Source organism: Balaenoptera ricei, chromosome 11, assembly GCF_028023285.1.
Source record: "Balaenoptera ricei isolate mBalRic1 chromosome 11, mBalRic1.hap2, whole genome shotgun sequence".
Lineage (NCBI taxonomy): Eukaryota > Metazoa > Chordata > Mammalia > Artiodactyla > Balaenopteridae > Balaenoptera > Balaenoptera ricei.
In genome coordinates, this window is record NC_082649.1 from 93,239,984 (window position 1) to 93,266,639 (window position 26,656).

At 37.6% G+C, this 26,656-nt stretch overlaps 1 protein-coding gene across 4 annotated transcripts in view; it reads left to right on the forward strand.

Annotated features, from left to right (window-relative positions):
• Nucleotides 1-26,656, forward strand: part of CNTN4 (contactin 4) — a 957,860-nt gene that overhangs the window by 250,199 nt on the left and 681,005 nt on the right. For all 4 annotated transcript variants that reach the window (XM_059937717.1, XM_059937718.1, XM_059937716.1 and 1 more), the window contains one exon: nucleotides 423-478. The gene's annotated coding sequence lies outside the window, so the exon portion shown is untranslated. The remainder of the gene's footprint in view (nucleotides 1-422; nucleotides 479-26,656) is intronic.

The window sequence follows — 26,656 nt, forward strand, 5'->3', positions numbered from 1 at the left end:
GCAAAATGGTTAAAGGGTGACAGATGGAAAATAAACTTTTGTTGGTGAGCACACTTTTTTGGTAGGGTATACAAAAGTAGAAATATAATGTACATATGAAACATATAACGTTAATAATTAAGGTTACTTCAATAAAAATAAATTTTAAAATTTTAAAAATACATGAGGTAAAAAAAACAAAAAACAAAAAACCAGAAAGTGCACACAGCTAGTGAGACACAAAGCAAAGAAAAAAACCCAACCTCCTAATCTAGGCTCCTAATCTAGGCGATTCTACCAAGCTGGAAATCCACACCAACTGTATTTAATTTTTATTTCCTTCTAGTTTAAGTTTAGAATGGGAATAATTAAGCATCAGCTATGTATAAGAATATTGATACTTGAAAAATGTATTTGTATATTTTTTGTTTTTTTTATTCTAGGAATTGTTGACATATAGTAACTCCACAGCATGTGGCCCCAGGAACTGCCCTAAATGGTAAGCTTCCCACAGGGAAGATGTTTTCTTACATTCATTTCACCTTTGATTAGCATCCTTAGTTACTATGGAAACATTGAGATCCTTTCCTTAGAGAGTGGTACCATGAGATCATTTTTGATGTTTTTCTTAGGGTTGAAGTTAATGAAGTCATATAAATTTAAGCCTTGAAAATAGGAAGTTGAGACCTTTCTGGGACCTTTCTGGAGAAGATACTTGAGGCAGATTTTTGGTGGTTCAGATTAATTTGATAATTCAAAAACTTCAGAATTTGGCATCATGGAGAGAGTCCTGGGAATAAAATGAAGGTTGTTGCATTTTTGCCCATGGTTTACAGATAAGACGTTTTCAGTCAAATCTTCAAAATACTAAGTTAACTAGATCCTAAAATTGAAGTCTTTTAGGGGTAAAACATGACTGTTGTAACTTACTGTCTATAGTGCACGCAGTTTTTTCCTTTATAAAACATACAGGTCTTAAAAAAAAAACTGTTACTGTTTTAGTTTCCTAAGACTCCTGTAACAAAGTACCATGAACTGGGTGACTTAAAACAATGGAAATATATTTTCTCATGTTGAGTAGGGTAGAAGTCTGAAATCAAAGGGTAGGCTGGGCTGTGGTTTCTCTGAGAGCTCTATAGGAGAAATCCTTCCTTGCTTCTTCCATCTTCTGGAAGTTGCCGACAATTTTTGGTGTTCCCTGGCTTGTAGTTGTATCACTCAAATAAATCTCTGTCTTCACATGGCCTCATCCCCTGTGTGTGTCTGTGTCCAAATTTCCCTCTTCTTGTAAGGACACCAGTCCTTATATCAAGGCCCACCCTAGTCCAATATGACCTCATCTTAACTTGATTACGTCTGCGAAGACCCTTTTTCCAAATAAGGTCACATTCACTGTTATGGGGATTAGGATTTCAGCATATCTTTTTGGGGGACATAGTTTATCCATAATAATACCTGGCCCTTAAAAGAAACAAGAGTGATCGTGAAGTTAACTATGGTTAACTAGACATAAATGGAGAAAAATACTAACCTGGAGGGTAATGGTAGAGGAAGATCTCATTGCATTGCTTTACACAAAATAAAATGCTCACTTACTTTAAAAGATGCAATAATTATCTCCTGATGGCCCAGTTATCTCCCAAACAGTATAATCAAAATATTCAGTCATTCAGCATAAGGATTGATGACAATGGGTAAATATCAGTGCATGCTTTTGACTCTCAGGGAATTTTCTTAACACCCTCTATTGAAAAAATATGTAGAAGAAATTTTATTTCACTTGATTTCTCAGATGATTTTCATAAGTGAAGTTTGAGTAAGGTATCCTTTACCAATTAGCTATTAATCCATAAAAAATCACCCCAAAATTCAGTGGCTAAAAACAGTAACCATTTATTATTTCTCACGAGTCTGTCAGGTCAGCTGCTTAGGTCTTCTGATACGAAACAGATTCCCCCAGTCTTGCTGGGTGCATTTGTGTGTCCGGGATCAGTTTGTAGGTTAGTTGGGGGAGCCTTGCTCCCTATGGTCGCCAATCCTCCAGTAGGAGCCCGGCTTCTTCTCATGGTCCTGGCTTTATTCCAAGATATTCTGAGTGTTCTCAAACTTGCTGTGAACTTCTATCTTTACCTCCTCAGACTTGTTGAGCTATAATCCATCCCACACAAGACAGTAGGATTGATCTTCTTAAATCACGTTCTAAAGCTAATCCAACTACCAAAACCACCTGTAAATCTACCACTGTTCCCTGTTTTTCTTGGATCATTTCCAGCCATTTAACATGGTTTCAAAAGATTCTACATTATTAGGCTCTTGCTTACCTCTCTACCTTGCTTTCTTTCCCCCACCCCACTTTCCAAAATAGGTTCTACCAGCCTGAATTTCTTTAAATTGTTAAAATGTGCCGTCTTTTCTCTTGCTTGTGCTCATTCTGTCCCTTCTTCCAGGAATAGTCGATTCTCCTCCTCCTGCTTCCTTCTCCTATCTTTGTGTGATCAACTCACTTCTTCCAGGAAGCCTTCTATGTTTTCCTTTGCCTGAATTAGGCGTCCCTCTGCTGCCAACGTTGAGGTGAACAACATGATAATCACAGTGTACTGTAATTACTTGCCTGATTATCTTACTCTCCCACCGTAGACTCTGAAGCCAGTGATTACATCTTCTTGTACATTATGGTATTCCTAGAACCTAGCAGTACATGCACAAAGAATGTCCTTAGGAATTATTAGTGGAAAGAATGAAGGATTCTTTTCTGGACATCATTTCTGCTCCAATTCTTCTGTCTTTAAAGGTTTAAGTTGTTGGACATTTTTGGAATTAATATTGAAAGGCAGAGGTCACCTTCACTCAAATTTTCCTGATCCTCCTTTGGCCCTGTCTTAAGGAGGGCTCTGACACCCTCCGGTGCCCTGGCTTTTTGTTTTCTGTAAAAGTAGTAGCCTGTGGAACAGAACAGCCGCAAAACAGGGTTATTTTGGTTCACGCGTTTGCTCTTTTTTTCTTTTAATTTGAAAAAGAAAAAGTTTAATTTGTTGCTAACACTTGAAAATTACATTTCACATGAAATGATGATTTATAGATTCTCTTAGAAGGAATCAGATTATCTTTCTACCCTGAGCCTGCATTCCCAGATGCCAGGGGGCTTACCTGAGCAGCAGGTGCCTTCCTCTACCTTCAGTTCATCGTGCCCCATCATTTACTACCTATATGGCCCTGGCAGGCACTTGAGTTCAATGTCCTCAGCTACACAGACACCTGAATTGATGGTATGTGGTAGCTTAACTTGGCTTCTAAGAGTTTGTCTCTCATGAACCAAAGATGATAGGTTCGGTGGCTGGATGAGCCATTTAGTTGTTGCTGACATATATGTATCAACTACGTGAAAGTAATTTTGGCTTCGTGTTCAGAGGTCTGTGCTTAATTTCCTTCTCAAATGCTTGAACAGATAAACTAATCTATCCAAGACTCTTTTTTCCCATCTGTAAAATGGAGAAATAGAGACTATGATGCTGTGTATGGACTTGCATCATGTAAAGTTGCTCTGTAAAAACCACAAAATTCCACCTAACCTATACACACAGAGAAAAAGGAAGAAGATTGTTAGTTCTTTTTTTCTGGATTGGTACAAGTAATTTTCATCTTTTGTTAGGTGATATTAATTAAAATAGGTAAGGAAAATTAAGTATCCATACACACTACAACGTGGATGAACCTTGAAAATGTTATGCTAGGTAAATAAGCCAGATACGACAGGCTACGTATTGTATGATTCCATTTATATGAAATGTCCAGAATAGGAAAAACGATAGAGACAGAAAGCATTTTAGTGGTTTCCAGGAACTAAGGGCAGAGAATAATGTGAAGTGGCTGCTGCTGGGCCCACGGGGTCCTTTTTGGGGTGATGAATATGATCTGGAATCAGATAGTGCTGGTGGTTACGCGATCTTGAGAATATACTACAAAACACTGAACTGTGCAGTGAATGGTGAATTTTATGGTACATGAATTATATCTCAATAAAGTAATAGGATATGAAATTCATGTGTTAGGATGACAAAATTTCTGTTTCAGATATGGCAACTAGGGAGTGTAACAAAATAAGCAGGTTCCTTGGGTTGTCACTCAAATCAATATACACTGTCTTCCTAAAAGTCCTGCTGTGTCCTCCAAAGCCAAAGACCACGTCAGATTTCTAATTGTAAGAATTCATCATTTAATACAATGGTTATGAATGATGGGGTCAGACAGAGATGGGTTCATTTTTAAAATTTATCAATTAAAACTTCTCTAAGCCACACATTCCTCAAATGATAAAGTAAAGGTACTAATAGCCATTTTGTTGGGTTATTGTAAGAGTTAGGAAGAACAAATGTCAAGTTTTTACCATGGTGCCAGTTACAAAACAGCTCCTTTATAATTTATATCTATATACACACATATATATAGATATTTAAATATATATATATATTTGAATTGAAGTATAGTTGATTTATAATATTATGTAATTGATGCACTTTAATTAGTGTTATTTGGTTGTAAGTATTAGGCTATAGATTTTTGGCGACTCAACTAGATTTATGGCGACTCAACTGTTCCAAAGTTGGCTTTTTTTGGGGGGGGGGGGGTTGGTGGGCATCTGGGCCAGAAAGCAAAGAACAGCTAGAATATCTGCTAGTGCTTAATGAATTTAATCAGCCCCGCAGGGACTTTTGATATAGCAGGGAAATATTTCACAGAGAAACATGATTTTTATGCTTCCTGTGTTCCTCTTGGTAGTCGACAGATCCTTCCCTGGCAGAGGTAACATTACCTGTGCTGAGAGAGGAGCATTAACATACCATGAAGGTGATGTTAGAACTAAGAGAACACACCCCTGTGGCCTTATATTAAAATCCGTCTGTGCATGTGCTTCTGAATGCAAGTCAGGCTGTTGCCAATAAGAAAATAAACTGCTGCCTGAAAATGTATGATTCAATTGTCCATCATTTTTATTATTTATGATTTTTTCCCTTTAGAACATGGTAGAGATGCTTTTACCTTTGGCTTTGTCTTTGGAAATTGAAATTAAAATCATACTGTGGGAATATAGAAGATAATTGAGTTATTCAGTCAAGTATACTATAAATTGTAACATTAAGCAGAATTGTTTAATCTTCATTATGAAAAAAATGACTGTATGAATTGCTCCATTTGATCCAGTGGCTGCTTTATGCTTTTCCTTATGGATAATGGAAAGGATTATGCTATGGTGAGTGGCCAGAATAGCCTGAGACTGCATCATTTGTTCTCGGAGCAAGTATGTACACCAGCATCTTCCTTAGGACCTGGCAATATGGTGACAAATAAAATATACACGTAGCCTCGAATTCTGGGTTTGATACCTAATAGGCGTGGCAGGTAATAAACAAGTAAAAAAGTACTAATTGTGTTAGGTGCTATGAGGAAAGGAAGAGGATGCAACAATAAAGAAGCACAGCTGATAGCTCTTCATCAAGACTAGCTTGTTATGTGACCCTGGGTAGGCTGCTTCTCACCAAAGGGCGTCAGACTTCTTTTCACATAATGATTTGACCCTTTGATATTAGGGGATGATCCTCTTTCTGTTCAGAATAATGCTTTTTGACATCATATTTATTTCATATCATATTAAGATTACTATTCCTCCCTTACTTAAGTTAATTTTTGCCAGGGGTTCCTTTTCTACTTTGTTTTCAGTCCTTATATGTCATTTTAGGTGTGTCTCCTTTTAGTAGCATATAGCTGTATTTTTTCCATCTAATATTTTTTTCTCATTTATCAAGGGAGTTGAAAAGTTCCCACTTATTTTGAATCTTGAACGATTTTTGCATTCTTCCTACCATCTTATTTTGTGTCGGCATATTTTGTGTGAGGTTTTTTTTTTGTTTCTGCATATTTCTTCTTTACTGTATTCTAATGGACTAACTGATCTTTCTTTTATTCTACTATTCCTTCCCATTATTTCAGATTTCTTACTCTATTTCTGTTTGTAGGAGGCTCCCTTAATTTTAAGCTTAGCAATGCCAAATTTAACAGTGTTCTCAAATAAAACCTAAAATTCTCTAACTCTAATTGTACCACTCAAAGTTCCAAGTTTTTGTTGTACACATAGTATTTTAGTTCAACTTGATTTTTCTCGCAGTTAGGGATTCTAATTGTTATATTTAATATAGTTAAGGCTTCATTTACATAGATTTCCCTATATATTTACCTATTTATTGTTCATCATTATTTCCAGCATCCTGCTCTTTTGTGTTCAAGTTCCTTTTACTTAACACACCCACGAAATATTTCTTTTAGCAAGTTCTCTTAGTGGTAAATTCTCTCTTTGTTTATCTTTAAATGTCATTCTTTTACCATTATTTTTGAGTAATATTAAACTAGGTTGGGAATTCCTAGTTGCCAAATTTTTCCCCTCAGTACTTTGAAAATATTGTTCTATTGTTTTCTACTCTTTATCTACTGCAGATTTTGAAGTCTTCTGTTAGTCAAATTGATGATCTTTTATATGTGATCTCTTTCTTTCTGTTTTCTTTTAAGATTTTCTCTGTTTGGAGTTCTGAAGTTTCATAGTGATTTGTCCAATTATGCATTTATTTTTAGTTGTTCTCATGTGATGCCTTACTTTCAATCTGAGGACATGTTCTTTTTTTCAGTTTTGGAAAATTCTCATTCATCATTTATTTGAATATTGACACTCTTAACATTTTGTTTTCTATTGTCCTTTTCTACATATCTAAGTAGACATATTTTGGACCATTTATTTCTCCTATCTGTAATGCCTAGCTATCCTTTTAAATGTTCTATTTCTTTACAACTCCATTTGGCTTTTTGAGAAAATTCCTCAGATTCCTCCTCCAAGTTTTAAATCCTTTCTTCATCATTGTCTACTCTGTTATTTAACATTTTATATCAGTCAAAATAGCAAGTTGATGCTGCACTAGCAAACAACTCCCAAGTCCTATGGGCTAAAGCAACAGAAGTTTATTTCTCCCTCAGGTTACACACCCAGTGCAAGTTAACATGGGGGCTCTGCTCATTATATTTACTCAGGGACCCATGTTGATGGAGTCATTGTCAGGAAATGATCCCCTAAGTGCTGAGGCAACATTCAGAGAACCTGTGGGATCATGAGCTAAGCCTGAAAGCTTTTTCTCAGGATGGACACATGTCACTTTTGTTTACATTTCATTGGCAAAAGAAGTCACGAGGCCATGGATGACTCCAAAGAGGGCAAAGAAATACAATATTAACATTTGCTTGGAAATAAAGGACAATACTTGTGAAAAGCACTTAATTGCAATACCAAATGTCTGTTGGCTTTTAAATTTTCAATTATTTTTTTTCCTTGAACTTCTATTTGGTTTATTTCGTTTATCTTCTGTGTGTCTTTTATAATGTTCTGCTGTTTTATTATGGGCTCAATTTCCTTTTTATCACTTTCCAAACTATTATTTTCTATTCATATTCATGGTCTTTTATTATTCCTAGTGCTTACATTGCATATATCTTTTTACTGTGCTAGCGGATTCATTTTTGTGATAGCTTTTTCTTTCTCTCATATATTTCGTCATTTTGTATTGTGAACTCACGTTAGGTATGTTTTTTTTTCTGTGGGAATGCTGTGGACCCTGTACTGTGAAAACTTACCCCTAAACTAGTTTTGCTTTTGCTTTTGCTTTTACCAAGGTCCTGGGATGTAAAGTGTCCCAGACCAGTGTTAATTTCCTACACCTCATGAGTAGTATACATTTAGATCATATACTTAAGCTTGGCAAAGGCTTGGAGTTTCATTTTCTTCCAGGGGGCACATTGAACCTGGTGCAGACAGGAAAATTCCAGACTGTGTCTTGAGGTGGCTTGAGATCACATAAATGGCTCTCAGCAGTGACTTTGTCTCCAAAGAGCGTCCCATCTGGTACCTGCCTCTCGGGCAGATGCTCCAAGATTAGTAAGTGGGTTCCTTTCACCTACCGCCCAAGCACTTTTCACTGCAGTGGTTTTGTGCTGGTTTTCGTGTTGAGTGATTCTGTACATGAACCTTTTATAAAGCATGTTTTCTGTTCCCTGCAGCTTTTTAGTTTTCCTGAGCATATGACCCTTTGGTTTTAAAATGCAGACGTTTTGGGGGCTCATCTCTGTTGTGCAGGATCTAGCCATTGGGGTGTTTGATGTGGAGTTCAAATCCCTCACTCTCCAAGGAAAATAACCCCACCTTTGTAATCCCTCCTGTCTGTGAATTGCTGTGGCTGGCATGTGAGTTTTTCCTTGGTGAGCCCATATGGCTTCCTCTTCTACCTGTCTCAGTGCTGTCCTTTTACCTTTTGTTGTGGAGACGCTCTTCATCTAGTTTTCAGGTCTCTTTCTGAGGGAATTATTCCATTTGTAGCTGGCAATTCCTTGTGTCTGTGGAAGAAGGTTAGTTTAGGATCTTCCTATGCCACCATCTTGAACTCTCTAAACGGTAAAGTACTTTGCCTGTAATAAGTTAATGGAAACTCCTCTCCCACTCCCTTTCCCAATAGCTGGAAATGGAGTAAACAATAGAAAATGGAAACCCTGAGTCTTGTATTGAATTTTCTTTGACACAGGATTAGCAGTCAAGAAGCACTAAGTGAAACAAGGTAAAAAACATACAGGCAACTACTGATGGGAGTTTTAGAAGGCAGGGAAGAAGTGGTTCCCCTGGTGTTAAGTGCTCATATTATATATTAACCAGGGATAAGCCCCGTCCTTGCTATAATCTGAATCAGATCAGAACTGAACATTCAAAGCAATTTGCTGAATACAAAAGAAATCTTTGGGTTGTCTGCTGAGTATACAGCCCTTTCGCTTAGAAATATCCAAGTGCCACAGCGCAGGCTGAAAGGATGTCCGGGTGTCTCCTTGTACCACAAACTGATAGGAGCAGGAGATTTTTCTCTTTGAGGATTTTGATGAGGACACAGAGATGAGACCTGAGCAAGGGAGCCAGTGGGTCATGCTAATCTTGGGCTATTTAAACTGACTATGACTACATACTAACACAGAAGAATGTGAAAAGAGAAAAGAAAACAACATGGCAGAGAGAGAGAGAGAGAGCTGAGTGACCGCATGGTTCCAGAAATAGAGAAAGGGTAGCACCTTTACACCTGCCCTGTTGGTTGTGATTTTAGTCTAGCTGTACTTTGTAGCAGTAGGTTTTCAGAGGTTCCTTGTATTCTTCCAGTAAACTTTTTGCTTGGCCTGCTTTAAGGGGTTCTCTCTTTCTTAAAACTGAGATTTCTTGGCCTGGGCATTGACCACATGTGCCCTATGACAGCAAATTGATACTGTCTATTTTTAAAAACCAAGACTCCTTGAAATCAACATCATAGTTTTAAGTCATTGACTGAATGACTGGGAGATATTAGGCAAAACTTCTCTAATTCTTTTTATTTCTGTATTCCTACCATTACACATAAATAAAATTCCATTATGATGTCCAGACTCACAGGTTAGAAGTTGGGACAAATGCTAAAGCTACTTGAGAAACGGGCAAACTGTGCATAATTCAAGGATGTTACTAAGCAGATGCTAGTTTGAGGGCATTAAGATCAGTGCTGGCACCTTTAAATAGCTAATATAGCTTTCTTCCGAGGCGGCTCAACTACTGACACAGTGCGGTTTATCCACTGGGAGGCTGTGACTCACTTATTCTCCCAATTCCCCTATGTAATCGGACACAATGTATCCCCAAGACACTTCCTGCTGCTAATGCTTCCATTTCTATCTTGGAGCCTTTTGATTTGTATTTTCCCCAAATGGCTTATGTCTGCTTGTCAAGTGGGGTTCTCACCTCACTTGGAACTCCTGGCTCTTTGATACGGAAGAGCAGGCTGGCAAGAGGAGCTGGCATGCCACAGAAACCGTGCAAGCAATCAACAGCTTCTTTACAGCCAAGTGTGATTTGTCTGCAGCGCTGGGCATAAGCGGCTCAGCACAGCTGTCTCCTTCTATGGTAGATTCTCATACACAAAGTTCCGGTTAGTATTTTACCACCGTGTGGAAGGTAAGAGTTTGGGTGCAACAAGCTGCTCTGACATCACCCTGGTGGCTGCATTTCTTCAATCCTATGTGCATGACCCCTTAATTGGCACTTGAAGTTCAAGAACATTCAGTTCCTGTTACCTGCAGACCTATGAACAGTGATTATGAATCTTGGTCCTGGAATCAAGAAGGATCTGAGTTTGAATCCCAATTCTGCCCCAGATTTACTGTAAGATATTGTAAAACTTATATAACCTCTCCAAACTTAAGATTATTTATTTTAAAAAAATGAAGAAAATGTTAGAACCTACTTTTGGGTTAGATTTTTAAATTTTGAAGATGAACATGTGTTCATAAAGATTAGGCAAGTGCCTGGCACGTCATATGTGCTCAAAATCAATTAGCCGTTATCATCATCATCAAGTGAGGACTGCTATGGTTTAAAGCATGTCTCCTGTGTTTTCCCATTTCTGTTGAGCACAACTAAATGTCATTCAGTTCTTTAGGGGAAGTAAGATCATCCTCCTTGAGGGTGGAAAAAAAAAACTTTGGGGAAAGTAAATTCTCACCATTGACACGAGGAAGACTCGCCATCATTGTGGACGAAGCACAACTCTGAACTTCAGGACTGCTGTTTGGTGTGAGTGTGAATCTGGACAAGTCATTAACAATTTTGAGCCTAAGTTTTCTCAACTGTAAAATGAAAGTTCTGGCCTGGATGTTACCTGGGACTCTTTTTTACTTACTGTGTTCTAGGAGTTTCCTCTTCCTAGTTTGAACGTTAAATGATCTCACATTCACGGTAGGAGTGATGCTATACAGTTCTCCAACTATGCAATAAACAGAACTTGAGCTTCAACAGTCAATATGTTTCAGGTAAACTCAATATAGGGACTTTTAAAAGTAAAGAATTACTAAGACATAGAACCATTACATTGCACCGAAACAATTTTTATTTCATGCTTTGTGGGGAGGGGGGCTGTGTTAATCAGGATTAGTTAGGCTCTACTATAATAATCAAGAATATTAATTGCTTAATATAGTAAAGTTTTATATCTCTCTCTCACGAAGTCTGGTGCCTGTTGCCTGCTTTGCTTCTCATTTTCCTTTGTTGCATTGGCTTTGCTTAAATTTTCCTTGGATAGTGAGACATCTAGATTAGTTCCTGATTAAATTCAATTTATAGGCATCAATTAAATATTGACTGAGAACTATTCATTTCTAGCTATTTCCTGAGCAAAAAGTTAATAAAGAGACATTAAGAGGGATTTAGACCCTCAGTGAATAATGGCTTTAGATGTCCCTTGAAGACAGGACCACCCCTAGAATCCTACATCCTACTCTGTTTTATCTTTTATGTAGCCATACTTATTACGTCTTTATCTTATGCTTGTACACAGCTCTCTACAGCAACTGCCTGTCTCTTTTTTTCAAAATTATTAGTGTTAGGACAAATTTGTCCTTGTATACTTTTGATGCTCCTTCTATTTCACTGCCATCAACCACTTGGTGGAGGTTTTTATTTTCCTGCTATTTTTCTTCCTGTGGAGTACAGATGAGGTTAAGAGGATTATTCAGCAGCTGTGTCCAACCACCTGCTCTCCAAATCCTTGGTTTTCAAGCTCTTAAGAATACTGCTGGGGATACCTTAGGTTCTGTCATTACCAACGCGGTTAATCCTGCACGTCCCTAAGATTTGGCATCCACCTACCTTGAAGGCAGCTGTAATTACGGCTCTCCTTTAAAAAGCTTCATTCTTCCAGCAAGGATCCAGTTAGCTTTCATTTTATCTCTAATCTCTTATTTCAAAGGTGGATTAAAAGGTAAAATAACCACAACCACGTCTATAGGGCACATTCAGTCGTTGACCTTTGAGACAAGTGCCTTTCTCACTTCAAAATAGATCTCAGTGGGGACAGTAGATTGCTCTGACTGTTCCATGCCCTGCCCTCAGCAGACTCACCAGAGATATGTTAACATCCTCCTGTTGTATGGTATTTCATCCTTTTCAGATAAAGTTGGCTGTTGTTTCCTTTCATTTTCCCTGCACTGATCCCCAAGTTTAAGCTTCTCATATTACTCTGGCTTGTTTCTGGTTGTTTGTTTCAATGTACTCAGTTCAGAATATTGGTCCATCAGCACTCTGAGATCTTATTCCACTTTGTATTTGAATATCTCCACTGGGGTAACATTATCCAAGTCATGTGCTTGCAAAATCAGAGCTATGCTAATAGTTTGCATATAGTCCATCGGTCTCCTGAAGCCTGGATTTTTAATAAATTTTCTGTACAGTCTTTAGACAGATATATCTTTATTTTTTCCTTAAAATATATGTGCTTAAGACAGAACTGACAGCAAATCATTAGCTTTTGGGTAATATCTGTTAGGATATCTTCGACTTCTATGTTCAAATCCTGGGAGTGGTTTGGACATGACTTTTAAAGAGGATACTCTAAAGGGAATTACACTATGTTTTGGGTGGTCTATGAAGTTTACATTCTTTCATTACACATGTAGTTAGAAGGGTGATTCTGCCCTGAATATACTAAATTCAAGACTTGGTTTTGAAATTTTGACAAGCTACCATATGTCTTATTTTAAACATGTCAAGCTAAAAATGTACCCTAATTCTTTTTTTTCCATATGATGAAATAAGGCATGCTACTTCAGAAGGCCTCTTGAAAAAGTGTCTTATGACAATCAACAAACACTTTATATTCATATTACCTCTTGAGACCCTTATAATAGCAACTGTAATTTCATTCAATCCATAGGTTTTAAAAAGTCATGATGGTTCTTCACATACTTATAAAATATCACAAACCAAGTGGGCTTAAGATGTAATTTTTTCAATAATGTATGTTAAAAAAATTCTATTAGAAATAATTGAATAATTAAATGTTAGAATATTGGGAATGAAGTAGGGTCTTTCCAAAAAACTTGCCAGTTCTAAAGTTGCTTATTGTAGAGAAGAGGATCCATTTACTTGAGGCACTGAGTCCCAACTTCTAACTTTATAGATTGGGAAACTTAAGCCCAACAATATTTAATGATTTCTCTAACATCACACAATTGGTTAATAACAAAGTGGAAAAAAGACAGGAGACCTGTTATTCAGTCTGGTTCTTCTTCCCATTAATTCATAGAGAGATATGTCATAGAGTTGTGAGATCATTGTGGATAATATAGTTAGAGCATCATTTCTAACAGATTAGAAAGTTGATGCTACAGACTTCCAGTTTTGAAAACATCATGGATTTGGCTACTGTAGACCAATGCCCACCTAAAAACACAAAGAAATAATGAATAAAATCATGTGCATGGATCATATGTAAAAGGGACCCACCTACTAATCTTGAAGCATCTGCCAGGGAAGAAGGAACCAGATGCAATACTCTTTGGGGACACAGTCACTGCTGGGAGCCATTTACGTGATCTCGAATTACCTTGTTAATACCAGTGCTGGTGGGTTCCATTTTGGAATGGCATTTTGGAAAAGATAAACAAAATTGACAAACCTTTATCTAGACTAACCAACAGTAATGAGAAAATTAAAGATGAAAGGAGAAGTTAAAACTGTTACTACAGAAATACAAAGACTCACAAGAGACTACTATGAATAATTATACCCCAACAAATTGGACAACCTAGAAGAACTGAATTAATTCCTTGAAATGTACAGTCTTCCAAGACTGAATCATGAAGAAATAGAAAATCTAAGTAGACTGATTACTAGTAAGGAGATTGAAACAGTAATAGAAGTCTCCCAAAAACAAAAGCCCAGGGCCAGACGGCTTTATTGGCAAATTCTACAAAACATTCAAGGAAGATTTAATACCTATACTTCTCAAACTCTTCCAAAAAATTAAAGAGGGGGAAAGCCTTCCAGACACATTCTATGGAGCCAGCATTACGCCAATACCAAAACCAGACAAGGACACCGTAAAAGAAGAGAAAATTTACAGGCCAGTATTCTTGATGAACATAGATGCAGAAATCCTCACGGAAGTATTAGCAAACAAATCCAACAACACATTAAAAGAATAATATAGCATGATCGAGTGGGATTTCTCTTTTTTTTTTTTTTTTTTTTAAATTTATTTATTTTTATTTATTTATGGCTGTGTTGGGTCTTCGTTTCTGTGCGAGGGCTTTCCCTAGTTGCGGCGAGCGGGGGCCACTCTTCATGGCGGCGCGCGGGCCTCCCACTATCGCGGCCCCTCCTGCTGCGGAGCACAGGCTCCAGACGCGCAGACTCAGCAACTGTGGCTCACGGGCCCAGCCGCTCCGCGGCACGCGAGATCCTCCCAGACCAGGGCCCGAACCCATGTCCCCTGCATTGGCAGGCAGACTCTCAACCACTGCGCCACCAGGGAAGCCCGATCGTGTGGGATTTATTCCAGGGATGCAAGGATGGTTCACCATTCACGAATCAATAAATGTGATGCATCACATTAACAAAACAAAGGGTAAAAATCATATGATCATCTCAGTAAATGCAGGAAAAGCATCTGTCACAATTCAGCATCCATTTATGATAAAAACTCAACAAAGTGGGTATAGAGGGCGTACCTCAACATAATAAAGGTTGTATATGAAAAACCTACAGCCAACATCGTTCTCAGTGGTGAAAAACTGAAAGCTCTTCCTCTGTGATAAGGAACAAGACAAGGATACCCTCACTACATTTATTCAACATAGTATTGGACGTGTCAGCCACAGCAGTTAGGGGAGGATGTAGATCCTGTCCTTTGGTTGAGAGGTCTTTTTTGTGATGTCTAGCTGTTAAAATCTGAAGAGTTAATTTTTACAAGAGATATTTTAATACCCTTAATGATTTTCATATTTTTACTAAAAATTCCAAGACTGTCAACACAATCAGATTTATGCAGACTAGATGACATGGTGCCTGTTTATTATTACAACTTGATGTCTAGACCAGTACTTTTCAAACTTAAATGTGCCTACAGATCACTTTGGAATCTTGTTAAAAATGCAGGTGCTTTTCCAGTAAGCCTGGGTAGGGCCTGAAACTTTAAATTCTACCAAATTCCCAGGTGATCCAGATGCTGCTGGTCTAGGGATCATGCTTCAAGTAACAAAAACATTAGGATATATATATATATATATATATATATATATATATATATATATATATATTTATATATATATATATTTACATCCACAATTGGTGGATTTTTCAGAACATAAGAGAATATCCTAAGTTCTTATTTGAGACCTGAACAAAACAAGCCTCAGTGTAGTGAGATAACTTGCATAAGGACGCTCTGGTTTGTAGCAGTGCTGGAATTAAAAACTAATTTCTGTTGATTCTAACAGCTTCAGGGACTCTCATATTTATTATGTTGATTCCGTGCTCTTTTGTTCACTTAGTAAAAGTGCTGCATTCATAGCCCTAATTCATTGTCACTGTCTGGTTTTCAGCTCAAGCAGGTACTGGAAATATAAACATGCACACAGAAAGACAGATTTATCTGTTTATCAGCCAAGGTTTTTCAAAGCAAAACCCAGGATGCAGAGAGATTGTTGATAGACACTAAAATTTTGACACCTGGGAGTATATTTTCAGCAACAAGATGAGTAACTAGGGCGAAAGGGGACCGATGAGAATTAAGCTCAGATTTATTAAGGACCTTTCCAGTGAGTGGGTTGTATCCTTTCTCAAAGCAAAAATAAATAGTCTATAATTTCAATTATATGATCCTGCAACATGTAGTTTAGCTTTGATTAACTGCTATAAATAGCCATCATCTTCTTAATCCTGTATATATTTGGTATCATGCTTTAACATCTGTAAATTAAAAATACTGTGGTAGTCAATATATTTCTGAAAGAATATACCATATTTCAGTTAGAGGTTTTTTTTTGTTTTGTTTTTTTTAAATTAATTTATTTTTTGGCTCCGTTGGGTCTTCGTTGCTGCACGTGGGCTTTCTCTAGTTGCAGCGAGCGGGGGCTACTCTTCATTGCGGTGCACAGGCTTCTCATTGTGGTGGCTTCTCTTGTTGCAGAGCAGGGGCTCTAGGCGTGCAGGCTTCAGTAGTTGTGGCTCACGGGCTCTAGAGCGCAGGCTCAGTAGTTGTGGCACACGGGCTTAGTTGCTCCGCGGCATGTGGGATCTTCCGGGGCCAGGGGTTGAACCTGTGTCCCTTGCGTTGGCAGGCAGATTCTTAACCACTGCGCCACCAGGGAAGTCCATCAGTTAGAGGTTTTTAAAATAACTCCAGCGACTGTCTTTTGTGCAATAAAATGCATGATTTCTGCACTTTGCATTTGATTATTAAACCTACTGTGTAGCAGAATCAGTGGTCTGGGAACATCTATTTACCCCCCATGCAACATTCTTATTTAGTGTGGATGAGAGAAAGTCTGCTGGAGCAAATCTTTTCATTGGGTTTCTACCAGTTTTATCTTTGGATAAAAAGATACGCAAAAAGGATACAGTATTTCTGTCTATTCAAGACGGATATCACAGTCCCCTTAGCAGTTTGAGTAATAACATGTTTTGGTGATTGTGTGACTTTGGGTAAGCTTAGCATTTTGAGCCTCAGTTTTTGCATTTATGACATGAAAATAGTAATATCTATTTTACAGGGTAATGTGGGTAAAATGACAGCATATTTAAAAGCATTTAACCAGCACTTGGCATGCTAAGCTCTCAGGAAATACTCTTTTCTTCTTATTCCCTGAAGCATTTAATATCTCCAGGAACAAGCTGTAGCAAAATGATAATTCTCTTTATTTATTTACCTCAGGCACCTAGAATACTCTTGGGTAAGTGAAATAAGTTTTAATTGTAACTGGACAATTAATAGTGTAAACTTACTGTGGGAAAAGTAAAGGAAGCATGCTTTCCAGAACCAGTTAAAAATGAGTTTTGATAATCTATTATTTCATATGCCCCAAATTGCTTCATCTATTAGCATGTATAAATGAGAGTTAATGATAAATAATAGCAACCCAAATCAGCACTAATGTGCATAGACATTTTTCATCATGTAGCTATAATGGTATTATTAGTATCAATTTCTTGGTTATATATTGGAGGGGTATTGGAGGGGTTTTTTTGAATTTTGTAAAAATCATATTTTTGTCCCTATATAGGTACTTAATCGAGGAGAGTAAGTCCCTTTTAAAACCAGAATAGGTGAATGAACAAATATGGCTGGTCCAGACATAGGGTGTGTGTCCAAAAGCATGCATTTTTCTCTCTTGCAATTCTATGAGCTTCTAAGAAGAGGTACTTTCCCCTTCCTTCTAGTTGCTGTTAGGTACTACTGGTGGGTTTATGAATATGTCATATTTGTATCAAGTCATCTAATTATTCTGGGCCTTTTCACCCCATCCAAGTAAAATCATCATCTTCTTTGACAGAATTGTGATAAATATTTATTTGTGGGTTTTAAACAACCAATGGCAGCCCTGTGAAATAATGAAACAGTGACTTTATATGATTTGATGCCACACAGATACATCAGTCAGGTCTGCACCATTTAATTAGCTGGACGTGAGTTTACAGATAGAGTTGACTCAGTTATAGCTGGTCTCATTGTCTGGTTGGAGTGGAGTGAATACAATTATGTAATTATTATGATGTATAATGTACATTGTAAGGCATTATAATGTATGATACCCGCATGTTCACTTCGCAGCCCCTCTCTGGGATTGCAGGAATGTCTGTTACTAAGAGCTTAGGTGCTACATTTCCAGAAAGAAGTTACACAAACATCAAGGGAGTTTAATCATTGTGATCTATAACAAATCATCATCCTCCAGTTAAGTCTGAGGGAAACCCAAACTAGCATGTGCTTAACATAAATCATGTATATTTCATTGCTCATTTACTCATTCATTCACTTGTTACACAGATATTTTGGAGTTCCTCCGAAATTCTCAGTACTGTGCAATATAGTTATAACCACATGCCTTGCCTGAAGGGATTTAACAGAGCAGAGTGAAAACTAGGTGAACAGATATTCACTCTACCTTCTGACTAGGTCTGTCCTCTTTGGAGCACAGAGTATATGGAAAACTTCACAGGGGAGGTGACATTGGAACAGGATGGTGAACAGTAAGTAGGAGACAAGATCCAGAGCACTTCTAACAGAAGGTCATTTAGAGCAAGAATTAATGATTACTTTGTATTGCAATTTTTAGCAGTAAAAAATGTTTTACTCTTCAGGTCAATAATGTTTCTAGAATCTTTAGAATTTTCTTCCCCCCCCCCAAAAAAAAACAATTCTATTTCATCTTTCATTGATCTGAAAAGACTGAAAAAATATAATTTTCCCAGTGTTTTAGTTTTCTGTGTTTGCCCAATGAAATGTGGACACAGTCTTGCGTAATGCTGAAAGTTGACTTTAAACCTTTTCTGAATGCTCGGCACTTACCTCTCCTGAAAGCCTGGTGTGGTGTTCACTTTTTCTTCTGGTATAAAAATAATCACAGTGCTGATGGTTGTGAATGTACCCGAGGGTTCTGTGGTGGGTACTGTGCAAGGTATTACTGCTTTTATTAAGCAGTTTACAATGTTGATTAAGAATTGACATGGCCACGGTAAATTAGAGTGAGACAATACATAATGAAATGCTAACTCCTTGGAAAAGGAGAGATTCTTTTTTAAGTCTAATAGCATTTTTTTGTGTGTCTCGGTTATTCTTGTATACTTGTATTAACACCACCCACGCAGGTTTGCAACTCATCAGAGCAAAAACTGTGTTTTAATACAGATACTCTGCATCAGTGGTACTCAACCAGGGGATGGTTTTGTTCTCAAGGAAATAATTGGCAATGTCTAGAGATACTTTTAGTTCTTACAACTGGGGAGTAGGTGCTATTGGTATCTGATAGGTACAAACCGGGAATGCTGCACTGTACATGATGCATTGTACATTGTACATGATAGCCTCCTCAACAAAAAATTATGTGGCCCAAATATCAGTAGTATTAAGGCAGAGCAACCCTGCTCTACACTCTACCTAAGGTCATTCTGTGACTTAGTTGTTAGCTTATAGGTTTATGCCTCAGTATAAAAGGGAAATTAATTAACCAGTGTGTGTATGTAACTATATTGGAATAAGAGCTGAATAATTAGGCTGGAAATTACATGCTCTGCTATAAAACAGAACTAAATATTTTCTTTTATAGAATAAAAACATTTTCACATAAAATAGCTGAAGAAACAGCTCCTCAATTAACACTGTGTGACTGTAACGTTAGTGACTTTGTTCTGTGAGTGTACATTTGAGCATTGATTGTAACGATAGACACAGGCATTGCTCTCATTAGGTCTATAATTTCATGGGCTCAAGAGACATGCTAAACAAATAATTATAGAAATGCCTATTAAATTAAAATTTAGATGAGTGTTTTATGATACACGGGGTTGTCTAAGAACTGTAGGAGGACCTGAGTTAGAAAGGTCTGACAAAAGTTCCCGTTTAAGTAGAAAAAAGGAGGAGTGAGAGTTGACAAGGCCAAGGAAGAACCCCAGGCAAAGGGAACAGTACAGGCAAAGGGGGAGGTAGGAAAGGGCTCGGTGCACTCGGAGAACTGTCATGGGTCAAGCAGGACTAAGTGTAGCAGTTAAGGAGAGTGTCTTGAGAATTAGGCAAGACCCAGATCAACCGAGGTACTGTAAGGCCATGTAAAGAATTTTTAACTTTATTCTAAAAATAAGATTCGACTTTTAAGACTTTCAAGCAAGAGAGTGACTATGTTAAGATTCACATTTAACGCCTAATATAGACATTTAGAAAACATTATATTCTAAGTTTCTACAGGAGCCTCTCTTATAATACTCTAATGATGGGAAGGGCCGTGGGTGTCTGTATCTGAACCAATCAAGGCCTGGTGGATTCTCTCATCTATAGCTGTCCAAGTCTCCCCTATTCTGTGCTTCTCCCTTAGTGAACCTGGTTTTTAATCATTTTGTGGTGAAACATCACTTATGTGATACCAAAAGGAAGCCAGCATCTTTCAAATGCCTCCTGTGTAACAGGGAAGGAAACTAACATTTATTGGTTATTTACCAAGTGTCAGTACTCGGCTAAGCATGTCACAGCTATCCTTCCTCTAAGGCAAGTGCCATTTTTCTCATAAAAATCAGAAAATCAGGTCTCAAATCTTAAGGGACCCTACTAGTTTGAGATCCCACAGCCAGTAACTGGTAAAGATGTGATGAAAGTTAACCTCTCTGATTCCCAAAACTCTAATTTTCTCCGTATATACTACAGGAGATAGGTAATTTTTATGTCTTGTTTTTGAGCTTAAAATAACCATGTGAAGCAGATATGATTTTGCTTCTTTTTTTTTTTTTTGTAGATGGGAAAATTCTGTCCAGGGTGTCTTTGTTAACAACTCCTGGGAGATGCGGTTTAGATCCACATGGGTCTGACTCCAAAACCGTATTTTCTTTTCACTGCACCTTTATGCTGTCACCAAAAATTACCAAAGTCTAACATCTCCCCTCTTTTTATAGACTTCTGTGCAGATGGAAAAAACTGGTCAGCATTCTCTTCAGAGTAGCTTTCTATATAATTTAGAGTCCTCTTCAAGGTGGTATTGACAGCAAGCTTCATAAAGGGTGGAATATAGTAATTCTGTTGAAGACTGAAACAATAAATAGTAAGGGAAAACATAATCTATAGCTTTAATGTAGGTGATTTCCTACAAATTGAAAATAAATAATGCGTATTTATTTGAAAATAAATATGTGTAATGAATATTTCCAATTATATGATCTCTTCTTAATGATCACTGAATAATGGAATATTTATAACAGACTAGGCAAATTTATGTTCTGGCCGTCTCAGGACCAGAGCTTTGCTTGGATGTGGTGCTATCCTATTTCAGTGCTACTCCTTAACCTTGTGTTTTGTGGGCAACATGGAAGAGTTCTACTAAATTAAGTTAGGAAATCAGATAGCCCTGGGTTTGAACTCTAGTGCTGAAACCAGGTGGCCGTATAACTTTAACTTCTTGATCCTCTGAGCCATCTTCTATAAAATGGAAGTATTTCTCTCAGAGGAATTGTCAGAATATTTTTACAGTGCCTAGTACAGGATCAGATAGGAACCCAGTAAACTATCATAGTTTCTACACTTGCTGTTTCCAAGGACCACTAAGTGTTGGCATGTCAGAGGAGGAAGGGGTGTTACTGCAATCTTTGAAAGTGATGACAATAAAATTTCCATTTTCCAAACTGTCAAATGTTAGCCTGAGTTACATCATTTCTGGCATTCTTCAATAATACAGCCATTCTAGATCTCTTAATTTAGTTGAATCCCCGAAGAACAGTTAAATTGTTATATAATGCAGCTTTGCTTAAGAAGCAAATGATGTCAATGGAGAGTGTATTGCATTTTGTTTTGGAAGTTGCAAGGAAAAGGAAAAGTTATGCAGAATCTGATTTTATGAATCTTGGTTTCCTGTTAATTGAAAGTATCTATTAATGATTCCAACAAAGTTAAAAAAAAATTGTTACTATTTTTAAGAGAGACAACTCCATGGTGAATCTAGGCCATTGCCATGACAATACCAAGCCCTGCAATTTCTTTCTTCCTTTTTTTCCTCTGTGTGTGTGTGTGTGTGTGTACTTTATTCTGCTTCAAATATACTATTTTTATAGTCCACAAAATACTCTTAATAATGCTGCAGTTTAACTTTGTAGTGGAGACCTTTTTCAAACCATTTATTTATCCTTTGGGGATAAGGAAGTTACAATATTTTATTTTTCTATTTTTTTTAAATTGAACATGGTGACTTTATTTTGATTTCCTAGATTTTGCAGGTAAATGTTCTTTATTATTTTATTTTATTTTATTTATTTTTTTTGGGTGTGTTAGTTTCTGCTTTATAACAAAGTGAATCAGTTATACATATACATATATCCCCATATCTCTTCCCTCTTGCATCTCCCTCCCTCCCATCCTCCCTATCCCACCCCTCTAGGTGGTCACAAAGCACCAAGCTGATCTCCCTGTGCTATGCGGCTGCTTCCCACTAGCTATCTATCTTACGTTTGGTAATGTATATATGTCCATGCCGCTCTCACTTTGTCCCAGCTTACCCTCCCCCCTCCCCGTGTCCTCAAGTCCATTCTCTAGTAGGTCTGCGTATTGTGTGTATTTCACCTGGTGACTTAAGCACTTTTCTAAATATCTAATTTTTAGAGATCCTGTGGTAGTTATTTAGTTTAATATTATTATTTTATCACGGGAGAAAAGACCACAAAGGGATTGGAAACAGTTGTAATAAGTACAGGTAATAATTTATCCAGCATTTCTTCTCATCAGCGCAGAGTGACCATATTTGGTTTAGTCTCACATTTTCTTTGGTCTGTACTTCATTATCTGTTTCTGAAGATTCATCTGCCTCTGAATCCTTATGTGGATAAAAATTCTCGCCATTATCTGTGCAATAGAGAGTCTCATCTTGCCGTTCACTGTTCTCCATCATCTGTGCTAAATGTGCTGTTCTCATCTCTGTTCTGACCATGTTTTCCACTATTTCTCAGGCCTAGTCATATTAATCTTATTGATGTGTAATTACGTTAAACACTAATTAGTCTTTTCAAATTCTACTCTACTGGTTAATAATAAAGGAACAAGGAAAAGAGGGGATGGAAGGAGAGAAAAAGTAAAAAAGAGAGAGATGGTAGAGTGCAGGCATTTGCTCTTTACCTTCCATGAGTGAGTGATGCTTTTTGCCGAAGTGAGATTGAGATGAGATGAGATTCTGCTCTTCTAGTTCCCATGTGACCATCTTGCCAGGTCCAGTGTGATTCTAGAGTGTAAATATTAATAATTGTTGGGCTTCCCTGGTGGCGCAGTGGTTGAGAATCTGCCTGCCAATGCAGGGGACATGGGTTCGAGTCCTGGTCTGGGAAGATCCCACATGCCGCGGAGCAACTAGGCCCGTGAGCCACAATTACTGAGCCTGCGTGTCTGGAGCCTGTGCTCCGAAACAAGAGAGGCCGCGATAGTGAGAGGCCCGCGCACCGCGATGAAGAGTGGCCCCCACTTGCCACAACTAGAGAAAGCCCTCGCACAGAAACGAAGACCCAACACAGCCATAAATAAATAAGTAAATAAAATTAAAAAAAAAAAACAAAACGAAAAGAAACCAAGCCTCCTTAGTGCCCACCAGTGCGTCTTAAAAATAAATAAATAAATGAATAACAAATAAATAAAAAATCTCTTGGCTTTCTATCCTGTTCCATTGATATATATTTCTGTTTTTGTGCCTGAACCATATTGTCTTGATTACTGTAGCTTTGTAGTATAGTCTGAAGTCAGCGAGGCTGATTCCTCCAGCTCCATTTTTTTCCCTCAAGACTGCTTTGGCTATTTGGGGCCTTTTGTGTCTCCATACAAATTTTAAGATTTTTTGTTCTAGCTCTGTAAAATATGCCATTGGTAATTTGATAGGGATTGCATTGAATCTGTAGATTGCTTTGGGTAGTATAGTCATTTTCACAATATTGATTCTTCCAATCCCAAGAACATGGTATACCTCTCCATCTGTTGGTATCATCTTTGATTTCTTTCATAGTGTCTTACAGTTTTCTGCATACAGGTCTTTTGTCTCCCTAGGTAGGTTTATTCCTAGGTATTTTATTCTTTTTGTTGCAATGGTAAATGGGAGTGTTTCCTTAATTTCTCTTGCAGCTTTTTTATCATTAGTGTATAGGAATTCAAGAGATTTCTGTGCATTAATTTTGTATCCCGCAACTTTACCAAATTCATTGATTAGCTCTAGTAGTTTTCTGGTGGCATCTTTAGGGTTCTCTGTGTATAGTATCATGTCATCTGCAAACAGTGACAGTTTTATTTTTCTTTTCCAATTTGGATTCCTTTTATTTCTTTTTCTTCTCTGATTGCCGTGGCTAGAACTTCCAAAACTATGTTGAATAATAGTGGCGAGAGTGGACATCCTTGTCTTGTTCCTGTTGTTAGAGGAAATGCTTTCAGTTTTTCACCATTAAGAATGATGTTTGCTGTGGGTGTGTCATATATGGCCTTTATTATGTTGAAGTAGGTTCCCTCTGTCCACTTTCTGGAGAGTTTTTATCATAAATGGGTGTTGAATTTTGTCAAAAGCTTTTTCTGCGTTTATTGAGATGATCATATGGTTTTTATTCTTCAATTTGTTAATATGGTGTATCACATTGATTTGATATGCGTATATTGAAGAATCCTTGCATCTCTGGGATAAATCCCACTTGATCATAGTGTATGATCCTTTTAGTGTGTTGTTGGATTCTGTTTGCTAGTATTTTTTTGGGGATTTTTGCATCTATATTCATCAGTGTTATTGGTCTGTAATTTTCTTTTTTTGTAGTATCTTTGTCTGGTTTTGGTATCAGGGTGATGGTGGCCTCATAGAATGAGTTTGGGAGTTTTCCTTCCTCTTCATTTTTTTGGAAGAGTTTGAGAAGGATGGGTGTTACCTCTTCTCTAAATGTTTGATAGAATTCACCTGTGAAGCCATGTGGTCCTGGGTTTTGTTTGTTCGAAGATTTTAAATCACAGTTTCAATTTCATTACTTGTGATTGGTCTGTTCATATTTTCTATTTCTTCCTGGTTCAGTCTTGGAAGGTTATACCTTTCTAAGAATTTGTCCATTTCTTCCTACCTGGGCTCTTTGGTGGGGCTAATGGCGGACTTTGGGAGGGCTCACACCAAGGAGTACTTCCCAGAACTTCTGCTGCCAGTATCCTTGTCCTCACGGTGAGGCATAGCCACCCCCCGCCTCTGCAGGACACCCTCCAACGCTAGCAGGTAGGTAGGTCTGGTTCAGTCTCCTATGGGGTCACTGCTCCTTCCCCTGGGTCCCGATGAGCACACTACTTTGTGTGTGCCCTCCAAGAGTGGAGTCTCTGTTTCCCCCAGTCCTGTCGAAGTCCTGCAATCAAATCCCACTAGCCTTCAAAGTCTGATTCTCTAGGAATTCCTCCTCCTGTTGCCGGACCCCCAGGTTCGGAAGCCTGACGTGGGGCTCAGAACCTTCACTCCAGTGGGTGGACTTCTGTGGTATAAGTGTTCTCCAGTTTGTGAGTCACCCACCCAGCAGTTTTGGGATTTGATTTAATTGTGATTGTGCTCCCCCTGCCATGTCATTGTGGCTTCTCCTTTGTCTTTGGATGTGGGCTATCTTTTTAGGTGAGTTCCTGTATCTTCCTGTCCATGATTGTTCAGCAGTTAGTTGTGGTTCTGGTGTTCTCGAAAGAGAGAGTGAGAGCATGTCCTTCTACTCCGCCATCTTGTCTTTCCTGAGGTATCAGGTATTTCTTGGTAGACTTGACCATTAGGTTGAAACTAATAGTATGAATTTTAATGTGGAAAATTTGAAGTCCTGCAAATACTGACCACACAGATACAAAGATGAGAGACCAGTTCTTATAAAGGAATTTCTCTGAGCCTCATCTTCTCGTGTATAAAACTGGATATTAACTTGGAATGCTCTATTAGTCCCCAAGCTGCTCCCTTTGGGGAAGAAGGAGACATTTTCAGTAGAAACACAAATTCTTAATCTTTGGGGCTCAACATGTAGTCCAATAAACAGCCTTCTGTTTCCTAGGCAATTTCAGAGTGGCAGTGAAACCTTCATTCTTAACATACTTTTTGGTGTTATAATTTCCCTCTGTAAAAAATGAAAGGAAAGGGGACAAAATCTACCTTGACAAGGTCTGTGTCTCTTCTTAAAACTTGACTTCAGAGCCATGTGTTCCTGAGGTTTATTGTCAGCAGTCTTTTTTTGATTATGTTTGCATAATTTCTTTAATGGCTAAAGAAGGTCATGTTTAATCATTTGTATCCCATCATGTTAAATTGAAAGTACTCATGCTAAGCTGTAGTTTGTGGAAACCCCAAATAATAAGGATAAATGCACTTTGTGTGATGTTCATTCAAATTTAATATATGTGACCTCTTTGATCTGGCTATATTTAACTTTTATTTTCTAATAATGTTTATTAAGCATCTCTGTGTGTGTGTCTGTGTGTGTGTGTGTGTGTGTATAGGACTGTCCTGATAGAAGACCAAATGGTATATAAGAAAAGAGTAGTTTTTAGCATAAAAAACAAAAAACAAACAAAAAAATCATAGAAAATACACAGATCTGTAGAAGAAAAATTACTGGATTTCTAGATGTCACATTTTATTATTTTTGGAGAAAACCTCTTGGATGGCACATGTAAAATGTATAAGTTGCTTTTCCAGATTTTTCATTAAAATAAACAAAGGCACATTACTAAAGCTGTATTGAAAGCTTAAATTATCCTCCTCTCCTTCATATTTTTAGATTATTTTCAAGAAAATAAAGAAACAAACTATCCTTGAAAATGTAACAATCTTAATTATAGTTACAATATATCGTGGATAAGTGGGAATAGAATATCCTTCCACTGGTGGAATAATCTCACTTGGCCTTAGCTGAGTCTTTCCCTTTTTTAACATAGGGATAGGACCCATTGAAACTTTTTTATCTGAAACTCCTAAAATGACTCAAAATTTGAACCTTTAACCCTCTTGGCTCTACTTGGTATCATTAAATTCACCTTAGAATTCATAAGTACTATTATTTTTCTTTAGAACTTACCTCCAGATTTATTTAAAGAAGAACCTA